Raw genomic sequence first — 16,363 nt, forward strand, 5'->3', positions numbered from 1 at the left:
ACCTGATGGTGAGTGGTTACCGTCGCCCATGGACTTCAGCAATGCCAGGGGCAGAGCCAAGCTGCTGCCTACCAATTTATTTATATTTGAGATAAATAAATTGGTAGGCATAGGTAATTTATTTTTGAGATCGATACGATGAACGAAGTTTTATTGAGTTAAACTGTTCAAAAAATATGCCCCGAGCTTTATCTTTAATAAGATTATAATATAGAAATGAAGCTTTTCTCTTGACAACCGTTACGTTCATGATAAATTAAACAACGTGTCAACATAAGTTATCTTTAACACAAAAACCTCGAATTGGGCACAAATGAACATATACGATGACTCATTATGAAGTCATCGATAGGGTTTTTTCTGTTTTTAATAATTTCATTTTTTAATGCGATTTTAACTTTCACGTTCAATAAAAGTGTCACGGAATTTGATTTTTTTTAACTAGACGGGCAGAAGAGAACAGATATTAAGTGGCTACCAGAACCCACCACAACGTAAAACTTAAATTATGATATAATACAATATTATAATTATATTTATCCATTTAATTACTTGCTACAAAGTTATCACTAATTCAGAAAATCGGCGAATTTGGCAGTAAGGTTCTTAACAAATGTCACCTCAATTCAAACGACAGTGCAATAGTTCACAAAATCTTTAAATTCAAAATAAGAATAATGGAATAGAGGAAAAAATATAGATAAAACTTGACTATATTTTATTGAATTAATTTTGATTAGGTTTTTGCGTGTTGTTACGAGGGTTACGTTCTACCCTCAAATCGAAATGATTTGCTTAATAAATAGACAGAATTATGGTATGTAGCCTTTGCAACATGCTTGCTGCCAGCCACTGCGAATAGATGAGACAGGAATAGCAGAACAGACTGGAAAAATTAAGATCCTTTTACTTAAAAATGACCACATCATCAATGTTTTCATTATTATTTATTTAATATTTCGTGTTTCCATTTTTGCAGGCATGTAAACAAGAGAAGATTGCGACAGACGACAGCGGGGAAGTGTTCGATTTAATACGTGGATTTACCACTGACATATTCCATCGGTTCACGTAACGACAATTTTTCATATATATTTTTGTAAAATATTATTAATTGTATAAGTCCTCAAAGAAAATGTTGTAAATGCACATTTTTTTAACATTTCGTTAAGCTGTTATAAATGTGAGAGTGATGCATCAAAAATTCCGTTTGCTATGAACATGCGTCTTCAAGCTATGAACGAATCTGTGTTGTGATTTGTGAAAAGCCTTTGACGTTTGAGCTATAACGTGGTGAGAACTATGTTTCACCTCACCATGCACACTCTTAACATTTCACAAATAAATATACAGACTGTATAAGTGCCGTTCTCAAAAATGAGTACTTAGAAGTAGTTACTCGAGAAACAGTAATCTATATAACTAAAACCCGGTTTCCAATTGGGATATGAATGATTAAAATCGAATTTCGACCAACGTGCGAAGACGGATACTAAAAAATCCTAATAAAAAAATTACAGGTAACAATGCTTTGTGTAACGCAAAAATGTGACGAGCGGTAGCTTCAGTCATTACGATTTTTTATTATTATTATTGCTTAGATGGGTGGACGAGCTCACAACTCACCTGTAAAATAGTAGTAACTGGAGGCCTTAGACATCTAGAACGTAAATGCGCCACCCACCTTGAGCTATAAGTTCTAAGGTCTCAGAACAGTTACAACGGCTGCCCCGCACTTCAAATTCCCCACCCTTCATTACTGCTTCACGGCAGAAATAGGCAGGGTGGAGGTTCACTATTAATTCACTATTATCGCTTTCCATTGCGGGCTCAGAAAATGTAAACTTGTTTTCTTTTCTATTTGAGAGGCTGGGCGAAGAATGGTTTCTTCACCGAGGTATATTTTGCATCAGACTCCTAATCCACTTCCTCATATACTACTCCCATTAATTTTGCTATAGCAATACGAATGATTTTTTGTAGACACCTTAATAAAACGATAAATATTTTTATATACATTACTATACATGTGTAACTCTTTGCTGTTGAGAACGGTCGTATCAAGCCCCATATAATTCAATCTGCACAAGGCGAATATTTTTCCTGTAACGAGTTTGACAATACAATGTTGTATGATTTAAATACATACAATACAAGTAAACACATGTTTGGTTGTAGACGCACATTCATAGCTTCGAACAACAACTATATTCTTTTTAAATTTTTTTCTCTTTGTATTGAATAATTATTAGTGAAACTTTGATAATTAATTGCCAAGCTTCAGATAATTTTAGTAGAATGATCACGTCACATTTTGGTAACATCTTCGGTGCTATTAATTACCCCCACTTACGTATTATTTGTGAGGTAGAAACCCAAAGTCCTCAGTAAGCTTTCTTTTTTTTTATTGCTTAGATGGGTGGACGAGCTCACAGCCCACCTGGTGTTAAGTGGTTACTGGAGCCCATAGATATATACATCGTAAATGCGCCACCCACCTTGAGATATCTAAGTTCTCAAGTATAGTTAGTTACAAAAAGATCTACAGTTTGACTGTATTTTTATTGAAAAAATGGCAACAATAGCCTAATAACATTTAACATTAAGATGTGAACGACCTTTTTAGTGAGAAATTAATGTTGCGATTCACGTCTGCTTACTGAATTTTGATACAAAAATAAACACGTACGAACTTTGTAATACAAATTAAGCCCAAGAACATAATGAACAAATGTGGTGACCATTTTTTGGTTTCCGTCTGAATGCAGTCTTAAATATCCTTAAAACTAAATTTACGGACCGGTATGAACGCACAGTATGCGCTTGGGCTTAGACCAACTTAGCATATAGGCCTTCCGTCAATTGTGCGCATAGCTTAATGTCATTCCTGCTTATATTTTATTATGAGTACTGATGTACGGATATGTGCGATTTATAAATTTATATATTTTAAACGTAAACGATGTTTTAGAAATATGTTATGCTGTGTAAGTTGAATAATAAAATTATGAATTATTGCGCACTCTTAGTAACTAAGATAACTTGCAGAAGGGCGGTTAAAATGTATGAATAGTCATGAATAGCAGCGATAACATGTGTGACTCTGATGCCAGAGGTCGCAGACTCAACATTGAGCTCCTCCACTAGTATCATTGTTTCCGGTTTTGAGGTCCTATGTTATCACACATTCAGTATAATGTGTTCACGAGTGCTGGTACGACGGCTGGCTGCTCATTAGTAATGTATTTGTTTACATTATTGATGGCAAGTCCGAAGTAGTAGCCGCTCCTCCTTATAAACGTAAGCTAAGTAAAACACAATCGATCGAATATCTTAGAATATGTAATAGAATATTTTATCGTTAATAAGACATGATATTCTTTTTCCTCGAGCGTGCAGGATAAGGCCACCTGTGCTTGGCTCTCATTAGCAAACAATGATCGGGCTTCGGCGACCACCGACTGCCGCGCGATCAATAAACTGTTGAGCCGATAAAACCTGGGCTCGACCACAGGGCTGTCATATCATTCATGCAACATCAAAAATTATGCAACCAGTAAAATTTACATGTATCGTTAATAACTTTTAGATCATACCATTGTTCAGCTCTAGAAAATATCACGACTTTTAAAGTAATTTTGAAGTAGTTTTTTTTTTTAATTGGCAACATAAGGAGTTGTTTTGAAATATTTCATTATAATATCTGGCAACCCTGTTAGTATTTTTCCCGCCCCGGGTGGCCTAAAGGTCTAGATACCAGGCCATAAACTTCAAAAAAAAAAAAAAAAAATCCCGCCCCGGGCGTCACATCCATAATCCTGTGACGTGTGTTTTGACAGCCGGACCGTGCCACTTCTCAGTAAGCAGTCTGTTTTTACCACATTTTTTTACACGAAAGTTCAACGAACCCCCAACACGATACTATTTTCACGTATAATTACATATGCAGGCCGCTTAATTACACGACAGTACTGCAATGTGTTCGTGAAAGAAAAAAGTGCCGGCGCCGCTGTTAAATCACGCTTCATTAACCTTCGGCCCCGCTAATAATAGGTGCCTTTCAGGTAGATTTGCATTTGGAGCTGAACAATGTCCTCGTCTCTCTAACGCCCACGATGATTCTTGCCAGGTATTGTGTCATACTATCGTATAAGATCCACGTTTCCAGTGTCGACCGCTCCACAAACACTCATAACGGCAGCTCGCATCTATTAAAAGCCGTTGACATTTTATTTTGTTACTAGTCACTATCGAACTAAGAGAGATGTTTTTTTTTTTCACTGCTTTACGAGTGTGATAAATTTCGTGCGATATGTTTACGTTTAACGGTTAGTGGTGTATCTTTTTTTTTTTTAAATATAAATGAGGAAAAAAATATATAAATATTTGAAATATTTTTCGCAAACCAGTCATGATTAACAAGTTAATAGATTTAAAAGTTTTTGAGAAATGTATTAACATTACCGAAGGGCTATTTAATGTAATTTAGCAAAATTTATAGCTCTGGTTTGTCGATTCGAGTTTGAAAACAATTTAATAAAAATTATGATATGCGTTTATTTTCTTAACACCATCTAATCATCTTCTACGAGTCCCGTATTTTGATGTGACACATTTAAGCTATTTTAATGCTAATGCACCCAGAATATGTTGCTGTGAACCTAAAATAGCTTCCATTTACTTTATACTTTATTTTATTATTTGTTTGATAAATTGTAACTCATATTTAGTTTGTGATAAAATAAACTCACCTTCCAGTTTTAACTAAATGAATTAGAGCCGCGTCTAAATATTAATACGTGCCTTGTTTAGTAATTAAGCGGTAATAAATGTTTCATATTAACGAAAAATGTTTATAAATAGTTTTGATTAACTGCTGTATTCCAAGTGTTTAAAAATTTGATTCACACATTTCATTATTTTCAATTGTGTAAATTTAGTGTAAATATGAAAATTTGATCTTTATAAAGACAGCTAGCTGTTGAGAATGCATCACGTGGAGTAATTTTAGGGCTCTGTGTTAGTAATAAACATGAAGTGATAAACACTTGACTTAATTGACTGTTGTAAGTAAACTTAAGCATAATGATTAGTTGTACTGAATCGGGTTTTGAGATTTGTGCCTGTTTATTTTAATATTTTTTTATAATATATTTGTGTCCGTTTACTATAGGACGCTATCGCGTGTTTAAGGTACGGCACTCACAAAACCCAGTTCCACGCTAGTATGTGTATTAGTCATATTTTCTATTCTGCGAAAGGTATATTCGGTATAAAATAAATGTGTTATTACAATACACGAGTTTTTATTCGTCAATTACCTTTTAATGTAGTAATGGATTTTTTTTCGCTCGAACCAATTGAAGTTCAATGCTCAAGCGTTATGATTAAGTTCGCACATTCATCCTAGACTTGTCAAATTAACATTCATTTGGCGAAGAAATACAACCGTTACCCGTGATTTATTCAGGTGAAGTTATTAACGTGTGGTTTTACTGGTCGAGTTCGGTCATCACCCATTGACCCGGCCGTCTCTCCAATTATACTGGTACCCGAGGGGAGAGCTCTAACAATAACTCATTCTATACTTGGGTGCAGACATAGACGTGTCCGCGTGGGAGTATTGCGGGTCAAGTGACGAATTTACAGATGCCGCGTGTGGCTAATACAAACATGTTTCTAAAACTAGATAAACGTTCTGTTTCGTATTGAAAGTAGCGTAATACGATATAGTTTCACTTCCAGTTTTACGTACAATTTCGTATGTAAATTAACAGAGGCCGCGCCGTCGACTCGTGTCGGTCGCCACCGCTCGTGCTCGCCTAATGACCTCCTCTATTATAACGACGGTAATGACAGAATATGGCCAATTAGTCAAAGCAGCCAAGATTCACCGCGCCGGAGTAAACCACATCGGTTGCGGTAACCGCATTACGCGTACAATTACCTCAACGATTTCATCCCTTTCATATAAATAACGTAATCATCACGACATGGCAACTCGCCACACAATAAAATGTGCGCAAAATAAAAAAGAAAAGTTTCCAACTCATTACTATTATGTTTTTGTCGTAACGAAAAGACGCGAAAACCTTGATTTTATGTGTGAAAACCAATGTTATTAACTATCACGGATCCTTCCTACGCGAACAACAGGTGTGTTTCTGTTAATAGTTTGCTTTATCAAGACAGAATCTTGATGGATGTAAGCAACGAACATCATTACAATGGACGGGTTGTTTTCATCTAATGGACAAACCGATTCGAAATAGCCTGTACCCTCAAGCTGACATCTACTGATGGACCAGCGAAACTGATATGCAAAACAAAATAACTGTATTCGCACTTTGTTCGTATTCTTTTTTTTGGCGCGCAAAAACAACATAACGCGAACTTATTACGGCACGCAAATTGAACATGGAATCGTAATTACAGTGAATGCCAACTGCACTGTTTAAGCTGTAATTATTTCAAACCGGTCGGATTTAGAAGCGGGCTTAATTTAACAGGTGTGTTTGTGGCGTTTATGATTGTCATGCGAATACACGCCGAGCCGTTTCCGAAGATAATCTTCAAATAGCGACACGGTAATAACGATACGATACGGCACGAGAAACGATGACCACAACCTACATCAATTCCTAGACAACATTGTCTCGCTCACAAATCGAAAAATGCCTTTGCAACCGAACACAAAGAACAGCTAGTCGACGTGCAAAATCAATTGCAAATTAATACAATCCGTTACATGCTCGAGAAAAGCTTTATTCTCAATCTCGTAATACCGGCCATCTTTGCTCCACCTTTGTTTTTTCTCGTTTTGTCTTTTGGATGATTACAGTATTCACATTTACATAAATTTTAGCGATATGAATTTTGATTAGCATTGCATATTTTTATTTTTATTCAAAACCTCAAGAATATCCGCATCATGTAGGTAGTAGATGGTATGGGTACTGAAAAAATCCCTTATTCGAACTTCTGACCCAAGAGGTTTGATGTCTTTCGCAATTATGGGAGAAACACAAAAAAAAAAGAAAAATTTTAAATACAAAACCCCCGGCAAAATTACAAAGTAAAGCCTTCACTCTAAATCAGCTCCTAATCATCATATGCGAATTCGCTCATTAACAGCAGTCTTCTCTTATAAACCTTTCAGAAAACTTTTGACATTTACTGACAATAGTGCAAGCATTGTAACATATTGTAAATTTACAATTTGCCAAAATATCTTCAATGAGATAGCTAATTAGTGAACCACATCAAAGATATTTATGTTTTTCTATAATTATGTGCTCCTCATAATTTTAGTTATATTTCGTTTTCACGGATTTGTTGAAAAATAAACATGTTTCTTAATTAAAATATTTGTGGACAAGACGTGGGTCTCGGGGTAACGGTCTGTTTATTAAGCACACTTGCCTTACAATCGAACGTTGATTTCTCGTGTACGTCGGGGGAAAAAACATCTAAGACCAAATTTGAAGTGACTGGCCGTCATTCATATTTTTTTCCAAGGATGCAGCAAAAACCGTTTTCCCTATTATTGCTCAACACCTTGTCAATATCGAACTATTGTCGTTTTTGTATTGTAATAATTGTGATGTTGAAATAACCCATGAACGGTGCTCATTTATCAACACAACCACGGTTTTGCTCATTTTTTGCAAAGCGAAACTTGACGGAATGGGCACAGCTAAGAAGCTATTTTAGTAGTCATCATTATAAATAAAAAACTGATGATACAGAAGGTTATTTCGACACGAAAATAAAATTCCTGTAGTTCTAGAAATCTTGATACGCCACTCAGTGTTAACATTAACAAAAAGAAAAAAACCTTTTGAAATCTTCGTCGTAAAATCAAACATGATTTAATTTTCTTTGGTTTTTGTTCTACATCTTTCTTATTTTAAATTTCCCTTTGAAATAATTTTAATGAAATAATAGAGGCGGTACATATAAGACGATTGCTGTTTAGAAATAAATACAAACAGAGAAGTTAGTTAGCTTGACGGATGGTTAGGTTCTCAAGACAAAAGCGCAATGAAATTCTAGGTAAATCGATGAGTCGTGACTGAGCCGTTTAATCATAAGCATCTAAGCTAATTAGAGTAGGTTACGAACTCTCGAGCTCGGTAATGAAAATTACAACTGAGCCTGGCTGCAGCAGAAAATTGCACTTGGCATGGAATTTTGCGACATAACTACCCTCCTATTTGTAAATACAAAATATAACTCAAGTTTTTCCTATTACAATAACCGAGTCTATAGTGAAATAGAAAATATGAAGAGATAGAAAGAATAACCTTTTTTATTGGATAAGTTTCAATTTATTTGTACAGATAATATAAGGCAAAATAATGTACATTCTAAAGGACGCGTTAAAGAATATATGTACGTTATTTACATTTATCGAAATAAACAATGGAAATCCATTATGTCCACAACAATTATTTAATTGTAAATGAAATTTTCATCATATAAATGAAATCAGAAAGCACAGTCTTAATTGGAGTAAAATGATTTCAAAGCGATTACGTTTATTATTATTATAAACAAATTTCCGGAGTTCAACGAGTTTGTACGAAGCTACGAAAGTGCTTATAAATTTTATAGACAGCAATGACGTTTATATCTCCGATATCCCTATGTGTATTATATACTATTTTATTATTTTCCCATTGGAATAAAACACACACAATATGGTATTTACATATTATAGCTTCATACGACCAGTGTAATTATACAGCTGGCCAACCCTACTGGATTTTGCTAATTTAATTTATAACACACCAACATTAATCTCTTACAAAAAAAATCCCCTACTTAATCGCTGGTAACCTAACGATCTATTCCAGCTACTCACGGAGTAGTAGGTGAGCTCACAAGCTCAACCTGTGAGAGTGTGCTAACGCTAGCCCTAGCAAGAGCAGTGCTTCGCAGAATCTACTACCGAATCAGAATCGCAACCCGCTGAGAAGATCCGGCGAGAAACTCAGTAGTTTGTGCCTATAGGATCAAGTTTAACTATGCTTAATGCACATGATCTTTGCGATCAGGATACGCACGGAATCTAACGACGTTTAAACATGCTTCTGTGAAACCGGATAATCAATGTATTTTTACTATTTCCCTGAATCTTATTTACGCGGGACGAAGATTCTTTCGTACCTTTATCGCGAACGCTAAGTTAATCTTAATTTACTTTTAAGAATAGACCAATGCTATTCGGCTTTAGTTACCATTACCATAATTACGAAATATATGATAAATAGCGCTTACTACAAACCGGTGGAGTTCTGTCTGTACTTATATCTGTTGTAGAGATCACTCTATATGGACACGGTTGGGCATTATCACATCAGGCTGCGATCACGGTAACATGGTAAGAGCCTCCATTTGCATATAAGCAAATATCTCGATCTGTAGGTGCTGTGCCGGTGGATTACTATAGTCCCGACGGGCAACGCTTCCGCACTGTATTGAATTCGGTGTGCAACGCGAATAGCCTGCCACATTGACCATTACCGTTCTCGGCCCCTTGTTACTATCATTTTCGAATGATAACAATCACGGCAGATCTATAAATCTTTAAATAGATATCTAAACAATCTGTTTCCTCGTTATTCCTCTTACAGAACTGAATTACGATTAAATCTCTTCAGTCTCTAACTTTAACTAGTTTTTGCATTGTAGGTAAATATATCTATAGTCTTTTTCATTACAATACTTGTTTAAGCAACTAGTGCAGTAGTGTTTATAATTATTTTTTTATAGTTAACGTCTTTCATTTATTCCGATATGAAACTTTTAAATTATTAGAAGTTGTTTTTTTAATTTAACAACGAGATTGTAGGCGCTCTCCTCATGTCATAAAATTCAAATCTCAGTTAAGTTAAAAAGTTTATATAAAAAGTTGCTAACCTGCAAACCAGAACGCATTATTGGATCGCTGCTAGAACAGGCATAGCAGGAGGCACTATAGTAACCAAAATTTACCGAATCCTTTATCATTCCGATAGAGGCACCCGTCACGTGCGGACGTGCTCATCGTCCACTCGATCGCCCGGTCTTTGTTTGCCCGGCTTTTGTTAGCCCGGCCATTGTTCGCGCGGCCTGTGTTCGTGGTACATCTGCCGACTAAGTGCTCTTTCTGGAAGTTTTTATTTGTTTTGATTCCTTTTGTTGTTTCTGTGTTCGTGGTACATCTGCCGACAAAGTGGTTTCCTGCAAGTATTTATTTGTTTTGTTTCTTTTCGTAATTTCTGTTTTGTTGTGCTTTTTCTTTGTCCTGTAGTAATCGCGCCGCATTGCCACCTGTGTTCAATAGAACCGCTCAGGTCCGAGAAGTTGGGGCCTCGCCGCAAGGCGAGTGTTTTCAAGACCCGGGGCCGCCCCACCTGGGTACTCAGCGATCATGGACGCTGTATTCGCGGAATTCCTCCGACTTCGCCACCCACAGCTCGCCTCGGAGTTTTTGGCCTTCAAGGCCAATCACACTGCGAGCCCTCTCGAGGACTCCGCCGCGCTCGCTGCTCCTGCGTCGCCTGTACCTGCGTGCAGAGCTTCTGCATTGAGCACCGCAGCCTCTGTCGTGCCTGCCGCTCCCGTGTCGCCTATACTGGCGAGAAAAGCTGCTGCGTCGTCCGCCGTGACCATCGTTTCAGCTGAGCGATCATCCGCGGCCTCCGTCGCGCCCTCTAAAACACCTACACTTGCTCGTAGGTCGCCTGCACCCGCCTCCTCGTGCTCCGACTCTGACTCGGACATGGAGGTCGACCTCGCCCCCGCCTCATCGACGGATGGATTCACCCTGGTACAGAAGGGTAAGAAGCGTGCCGCGGAGTCTCGAGCTCCCGCGGCCGCTAAAATTAGCAAAGCCGTGAACGCGTCGCGCCCCCGCCCTCAGACTCCCGTTGCGCCCCCAGCCCGTGCCACTCCGTCGCCGCGTCCGGTGGCACAAAATAAAACCCAGACCCCTCCCCCGGTTATCCTTCAGGAGAAGGCAGCTTGGGATCGAGTTTGCCTGGCCCTTAAGGCCAAAAATATAAATTTCACGAATGCCCGTAACCTCGCGAACGGCATTCAAATTAAGGTTCAAACACCCGACGACCATAGGGCCCTCTCTTCTTACCTCCGTAAGGAGCGTATAAGTTTCCATACGTATACGCTCCAGGAGGAGCGCGAACTCCGCGTTGTAATACGCGGAATCCCTAAAGAGTTAGATGTAGAGCTCGTAAAAGCCGACCTGTTAGAACAAGGCCTACCAGTGAATTCTGTGCACCGTATGCACACCGGTCGCGGTAGGGAGCCATATAATATGGTTCTAGTCGCTCTCCAGCCTACCCCCGAGGGTAAGAAAATCTTTAACACACAGACCGTCTGTAGGCTCTCTGGTATCGCTGTCGAAGCCCCCCATAAAAAAGGCACTCCTAGCCAGTGCCATAACTGTCAATTGTACGGGCACTCTTCCCGTAACTGTCACGCGCGCCCCCGATGTGTTAAGTGTTTGGGCGATCACGCCACGGCCCTCTGCGCTCGCGACCAAAAAACCGCGACGGAACCGCCTAGCTGCGTCCTGTGTCGAACACAGGGTCACCCCGCGAATTACCGTGGTTGCCCCCGAGCCCCTAAAATAAATCGCCGCGTCGCCCGCCAAAACCGCCTCCGAGCTTCCGGCCCAGACATCAAAGCCTCGGCACCCTCTGCGTCGCAGGCTAAGCCAGCGTTCGTTCCGGCGGCGGTGCCCAGTGTCTCGGCCTGGGCAAAACCGCTGCCGTACACGAACACGGCTACAACTCCCTCCTCCGCGATTCGTCCCGCCCCCGCGACTCGTCCCTCTCCCGCGACTTGCCCTCCGACCGCGTCCGACAATCTCGCTTTAGCGATCGACTTCTTTCAGTCGATCAACTTTGAGCGCGTTAACGCTTTGGGCGACGCCATTCGCGCTGCCTCCACTGCACAACACTTTATCGCCGTTGTGCAGGAATACGCCGACGTATACGCGTCATTAAATACGTACGTCCTCCCCTCACTCCGCCGGTAATCAATGGCGTATATAAGTAGAATAAAGCCCCTATCCGTAACGATAGGATTTTTTAACGCTTACGGTCTCGCAAATCAACGTGATCAGGTTTCTGACTTTTTGCGTGACCACCAAATTGATATCTTTTTAGTGCAGGAGACCCTACTTAAGCCCGCGCGCCGTGACCCTAAAATCGCGAACTATAACATGGTCAGGAACGACAGGCTCTCTGCCCGTGGTGGTGGTACCGTCATTTACTATAGAAGAGCCCTGCACTGCGTCCCGCTCGATCCTCCCGCGCTCGCTAATATCGAAGCATCAGTGTGCCGAATCTCACTGACGGGACACGCGCCGATCGTTATCGCGTCCGTTTATCTTCCACCGGATAAGATCGTTCTAAGCAGTGATATCGAGGCGCTGCTCGGTATGGGGAGCTCTGTCATTCTGGCGGGCGACCTAAATTGTAAACACATCAGGTGGAACTCACACACCACAACCCCGAATGGCAGGCGGCTTGACGCGTTAGTCGATGATCTCGCCTTCGATATCGTCGCTCCGCTAACCCCGACTCACTACCCGCTAAATATCGCGCATCGCCCGGATATACTCGACATAGCGTTATTAAAAAACGTAACTCTGCGCTTACACTCGATCGAAGTAGTTTCAGAGTTAGATTCAGACCACCGTCCCGTCGTTATGAAGCTCGGTCGCGCTCCCGATTCCGTTCCCGTCACGAGGACTGTGGTGGATTGGCACACGCTGGGCATCAGCCTGGCTGAATCTGATCCACCATCGCTCCCGTTTAACCCGGACTCTATCCCATCTCCTCAGGATACCGCTGAAGCCATAGACATCTTAACGTCACACATCACCTCGACATTAGATAGGTCATCGAAACAAGTTGTAGCGGAGGACTTCCTTCACCGCTTCAAATTGTCCGACGATATTAGGGAACTCCTTAGAGCTAAGAACGCCTCGATACGCGCCTACGACAGGTATCCTACCGCGGAAAATCGTATTCGAATGCGTGCCCTACAACGCGACGTAAAGTCTCGCATCGCCGAAGTCCGAGATGCCAGATGGTCTGATTTCTTAGAAGGACTCGCGCCCTCCCAAAGGTCTTACTACCGTTTAGCTCGTACTCTCAAATCGGATACGGTAGTAACTATGCCCCCCCTCGTAGGCCCCTCAGGCCGACTCGCGGCGTTCGATGATGACGAAAAAGCAGAGCTGCTGGCCGATACATTGCAAACCCAGTGCACGCCCAGCACTCAATCCGTGGACCCTGTTCATGTAGAATTAGTAGACAGTGAGGTAGAACGCAGAGCCTCCTTGCCACCATCGGATGCGTTACCACCCGTCACCCCGATAGAAGTTAAAGACTTGATCAAAGACCTACGTCCTCGCAAGGCTCCCGGTTCCGACTGTATATCTAACCGCGTTATTAAACTTCTACCCGTCCAACTCATCGTGATGTTGGCATCTATTTTCAATGCCGCTATGGCGAACTGTATCTTTCCCGCGGTGTGGAAAGAAGCGGACGTTATCGGCATACATAAACCCGGTAAACCAAAAAATCATCCGACGAGCTACCGCCCGATTAGCCTCCTCATGTCTCTAGGCAAACTGTATGAGCGTCTGCTCTACAAACGCCTCAGAGACTTCGTCTCATCCAAGGGCATTCTTATCGATGAACAATTTGGATTCCGTACAAATCACTCATGCGTTCAACAGGTGCACCGCCTCACGGAGCACATTCTTGTGGGGCTTAATCGACCAAAACCGTTATACACGGGAGCTCTCTTCTTCGACGTCGCAAAAGCGTTCGACAAAGTCTGGCACAATGGTTTGATTTTCAAACTATTCAACATGGGCGTGCCGGATAGTCTCGTGCTCATCATACGGGACTTCTTGTCGAACCGCTCTTTTCGATATCGAGTCGAGGGAACCCGCTCCTCCCCACGACCTCTCACAGCTGGAGTCCCGCAAGGCTCTGTCCTCTCACCCCTCCTATTTAGCTTATTCGTCAACGATATTCCCCGGTCGCCGCCGACCCATTTAGCTTTATTCGCCGACGACACGACTGTTTACTATTCTAGTAGAAATAAGTCCCTAATCGCGAAGAAGCTTCAGAGCGCAGCCCTAGCCCTAGGACAGTGGTTCCGAAAATGGCGCATAGACATCAACCCAGCGAAAAGTACTGCGGTGCTATTTCAGAGGGGAAGCTCCACACGGATTTCCTCCCGGATTAGGAGGAGGAATCTCACACCCCCGATTACTCTCTTTAGACAACCCATACCCTGGGCCAGGAAGGTCAAGTACCTGGGCGTTACCCTGGATGCATCGATGACATTCCGCCCGCATATAAAATCAGTCCGTGACCGTGCCGCGTTTATTCTCGGTAGACTCTACCCCATGATCTGTAAGCGGAGTAAAATGTCCCTTCGGAACAAGGTGACACTTTACAAAACTTGCATAAGGCCCGTCATGACTTACGCGAGTGTGGTGTTCGCTCACGCGGCCCGCACACACATAGACACCCTCCAATCCCTACAATCCCGCTTTTGCAGGTTAGCTGTCGGGGCTCCGTGGTTCGTGAGGAACGTTGACCTACACGACGACCTGGGCCTCGAATCAATTCGGAAATACATGAAGTCAGCGTCGGAACGATACTTCGATAAGGCTATGCGTCATGATAATCGCCTTATCGTTGCCGCCGCTGACTACTCCCCGAATCCTGATCATGCAGGAGCCAGTCACCGTCGACGCCCTAGACACGTCCTTACGGATCCATCAGATCCAATAACCTTTGCATTAGATGCCTTCAGCTCTAATACTAGGGGCAGGCTTAGGGACCCCGGTAACCGTACTCGTCGAACTCGACAAAGAAGTCGACGTGCAACCTAACCCATGCATCAGCCCGCTGAGTTTCTCGCCGGATCTTCTCAGCGGGTCGCGATTCCGATCCGGTAGTAGATTCATTCGCGAAACAATTGCTCTTGAGTTGTTAGGTCTCCTTCGGAGGCGCTCGGGCAGTTGTTAGCAAATCCCACCCCTATTGGCTGAGCCTTTGCTCGCCCACCTGTCCTGGTGAAACTGGAAAGGCCTTCGGGCCACCAGTAAACTTTCAATCATAAAAAAAAAAAAAAAAAAGAATCCTTTATCAAGAGGCCCCAATAGATGTGACGTTAAAACAGTCGTAGCGGTTTGAATTGTACCTCGTCCAGCATTGGTCGTCGCCAGCATGTAGATTAAAAGCCGGCGACTTACTGCTGAACCTAAAATGTCGTAGGTAGATACCAAAAATTACAGGTAACGGAAACCCAAGAACATAATATTCAGAATAAAGCTATATTCCTATTTCAAAATAGTTACTAATATTTAATCTAAATTTAGCCCTGGAAAAAGGAGTCGTTGATCTATGCTGTGCTAAGGGAAATTTCGCCTTTTCTTTACGAAGAGCAATAACTGTTGTCCATAACATTATTTTCTAAACACAGGCGTTATCGATCTTAAAAAAAAAATGATGAAAGAGAGATTCTTAGATATATAAAGTTTTGAAAAGTCGATTTTTCGTTTTATAGTAATGCAACTCTTACTCAGCTCCCAGACTGCAAGGATATGCTGGTACCTAACGGGGACATTAGCGCTTAGCTTGTTACAAACTCGAAATACACAGAGTTGGCCGTGTAGTGTTCGTTGTACTAGAGAATCCGAGGTACTCACAAGGGTCAAATAATGTTGCGTGGGAAGCGGACGTTACCTTTATAACGTTGCATAGAATAAACTACATTGTATAGGACCTTTAGATACCTACTAACTATATGTGTAAGAACTTGTCATGCCTGGTGCTCTCCATCTGTGTAATAGCTTCGATTGCATTACATGCAGGAATCGATAAGCTTCCGGGAATGCGCGTGATTTGCCATCTTGTACGAGATAATTTGAAATACGAATGAAATAAACCAGGAAATTGTAATGGGAATTGATCTATTTACAAGTAGAAACGTGAACACAAGGCGCTTATCTGTCGAGATTGTCGAACTGTAAAATAAAATTAGAAGTTATGTATTGTAAACATAATTTACCTAATTTTAAATTGAAACCACAAAAAATTTAACTTAAACTTCGGTAGATATGTTCATTTTACATAAAACTCACTACTTCACTATCGGATACCTACCTATAAGCTGTATTTAAAAAAAGGAATCGCGTTTAACATAAAGAAATCAAAATGACTTTATTTAAAATTACATACCATCGATGAATTGTATTGCTGATTTTCGACAGAAGTTTAGGATGAATATATAAATGCTATAGGTAAATTTTAAGATAATC

General features: G+C 41.1%; 1 protein-coding gene across 2 annotated transcripts in view; it reads left to right on the forward strand.

Moving 5' to 3' along the window:
• The window catches only part of LOC101744668 (autophagy-related protein 16-1), a 168,092-nt gene extending 162,797 nt beyond the window's left edge, over window positions 1-5,295 (forward strand). For both annotated transcript variants that reach the window (XM_038011746.2, XM_038011747.2), the window contains one exon: window positions 980-5,295. The gene's annotated coding sequence lies outside the window, so the exon portion shown is untranslated. The remainder of the gene's footprint in view (window positions 1-979) is intronic.
• Window positions 5,296-16,363: the final 11,068 nt, after the last annotated feature.

Source organism: Bombyx mori, chromosome 6 (genome assembly GCF_030269925.1).
Source record: "Bombyx mori chromosome 6, ASM3026992v2".
NCBI classification, from domain to species: Eukaryota; Metazoa; Arthropoda; class Insecta; order Lepidoptera; family Bombycidae; genus Bombyx; species Bombyx mori.